A 2,924-nucleotide genomic window follows, 5' to 3' on the forward strand; every position below is an offset into this window, starting at 1 on the left:
CCCCCAAAAATAATTTTAAGTTTGTTTTTCAAAAATATTTTCAATTTCAAAATTTCATTTTTTTCACCCCTACCCACCCCCTACCACCCCACCCCCCAAAAAAAATTTAAGTTTGTTTTTAAAAAATATTTTCAATTTCAAAAATTATTTTCTACTCTAGTAAAAATAAAAGAATTTCTCAAAAATATTTTTCATTCATAAATCAAATACTAAAAATCTTTTCCGTAAAATATTTTCTATTCACCAACCAAACATGAGAAAATAAGTCAAAAATCAACTTGTTTTTCAGAAAATCATTTTCTAGGAAAACATTTTCCTTCATACCAAACACACCTTATGTTTTAGGTGTGGTGAGCAATATAGTCTTGGACATCAGTGTAAGAAGCAATAATTGAATTGCTTAGTTGGAGAGGTTGAGACTCAGAATATGCTTCCAAAGGTGGTGGAAGATCCCTCATACCCTGACATGATTATTGAAGAAGAGGTGGAGCAAGAGATACAAGAGGATGTGTTCTTGAATTCCTTGTTAGGAAGCAATCTAGGGGTCAATACTATTTTGGTTGGTAGTGTTGTCTCCTGTATTCAGATTAACAAACCAGAAATAATAAAAGATGAAAAGAAAAACAAAGAACTATCCAAGTCGACAGAACCCACTGTGTGTCCTTAAGAAATTTAATCCCCTCAAGTACCCAAGGCTGTAGATTAATTCCTCCCAAGATAAAACGAATTAACCATTAAAGAAGTAGCGGTACCTCAAACTTCAATAATTTCAACGAACTCAAAATGACAGCAACGAATCAAACACACAGACACGATCGATCAATTTTATTTCGTAAGAAATGTATGCGAGAGAAGGGAAGAATTCGATCCAGAAAATGAGAGAAAACCTCTCTATTTATAGCCAGCAGATGGTAAAGGTCACAACTCTTTAGAAAGAAGACAACCTTTCAGAAAGGTCACAACACTTTGGAAAAGTTACAACCTTTCAAACTGTCACAACCCTTTAGAAAGAACGCAACCTTTCATAAAGGTCACAACCCTTCAGCATAGTTACAACCCTTCAGGAGAGGCGCAACCTTTCATTTCTTGTTCACACCTTTAAAACCCAACAATCCCCTACATGAATAGGGAATGACTATTGTTAAAACATATGCATGAAAAACGTGTGATTCGTAAGTAAAGATTGATTTCATCTGGATAAGTGGGTTTCCCTTTGAACTTTCCATAGTGAACATATATCGGATATACTCGGTCAATCGATAGATTTGATATCTTTGAACCGTCGAGCTTTGGTGTATACCTAGACAACATAAGTCACACAACCAACCCTTGAACTATTTTTGGTTCTCATTGTTTTGTTCGTTTCAGCCATGAGCACGTCTTGATTTATAAGTGCGTAGAGAACTGGCCTTACCGAATTCTCCTTAAAGCGTTTTACACTTCACACTTACATAGGTGATTTCTAAATGTGTTATCCCGTATACATTATTTGATATACCCTGTATCAAACTTAGAAACCATTAAAAAGTCCTAATGCCTTTATCCTTGTTACTGAACATTGTCTTATCATGAGAATGGACCATAAAAAATATTTTGACAATGTTGAATCGTCATCAATGACTTTATTTGATCTCCTTGAACCTAGATCTTGGGATCTCCAGTCTTCTAGGTAGAGTTACCGCCACAATGACTTGTCCTCAGCCATAGTCCCATTCTCTTTGATAATCTATCAACTCCCTCTCTAGTTAGGCCTTTTATAAGTGGATCGGACACATTATACATTAACTTTACATAGTCAATTATGATACTTCCACTAGAGAGTAGTTCTCTAACGATATTATGTCTACGTCATATATGACGAGACTTTTCGTTATACATCATGCTCCATGCCCTACCGGTTGCACATTAACTCTCACAATGTATGCATACTTGAGATAAAAGGTTTGGGCCAAAAATCTTTCAAGAAATTTTGGAGTCATTCAACTTCTTCACCGGCCTTATGTAGAGTGATAAACTCAGATTTCATAGTAGAGCGAGAGATACATTTCTGCTTGGAAGATTTCCAAGAGACTGCTCCTCCACCAAGAGTAAATCATATCCACTCGTGGATTTTACTTCATTTGACCTTGTGATTCAATTTGCATCACTCTATTCTTCAAATATTGTTGAATATTAGTTATAATGCAAATCAATAGTGTTTTTAAGTATGTTTTAAATACTCCAAAACTCTTTTCATTGTCATCCAATGAGTTTGATTGAGATTACTCGTGAACCGACTTAGTTTACTAATAGCACATGCTATATATGATCGCGTACACTTCATGATATATATCGTACTTTTCAATACTCTAGCACAATCCAATTGTGAGTCACTTTTGCCTTCATTCTTTTGAAGTACAAATCTCACATTTATTGGAGTCTTGACAATATTGAAATTCAAATGCTTGAACTTGTCAAGTACATTTTCAATCACATCAGTAACTTCAATGTCTTTCATATCGAAGTTACTTTCTAGCATATGCTTCGTAGCATTTATGTCAGAAATGTCTCTTTTGATGATCAACATAAAAACAAACAATGACCTTGTGATTTGGAGTGTCTTTAATGTAAAAACATTTATCACATTCATTAATCTTGAATTCATTTGCCAACATAGTTTGGTCAAACTTCACATGTCATTATTTGGGCGCTTGTTTTCAGTCCACAAAGTGAACAAGTTTACAAACTTTCTTTTCTTTACCAGAACCACAATACCCTTGGGTTATTCCATGTAAATTTCTTCCTCCAATTTTTCATTTTAAAAAAATGTTTTCACATCCATTTTGAATAATTTGAAGGCCATATATTGCAACTAGCGCAATTAACATCTAAATTGATGTAATCTTAGTTAGTGGCTATTATGTGTCAAACAGGGCTTTCTTATT

Source organism: Solanum stenotomum, chromosome 4, assembly GCF_019186545.1.
Source record: "Solanum stenotomum isolate F172 chromosome 4, ASM1918654v1, whole genome shotgun sequence".
In the NCBI taxonomy this organism is placed as follows: Eukaryota; Viridiplantae; Streptophyta; class Magnoliopsida; order Solanales; family Solanaceae; genus Solanum; species Solanum stenotomum.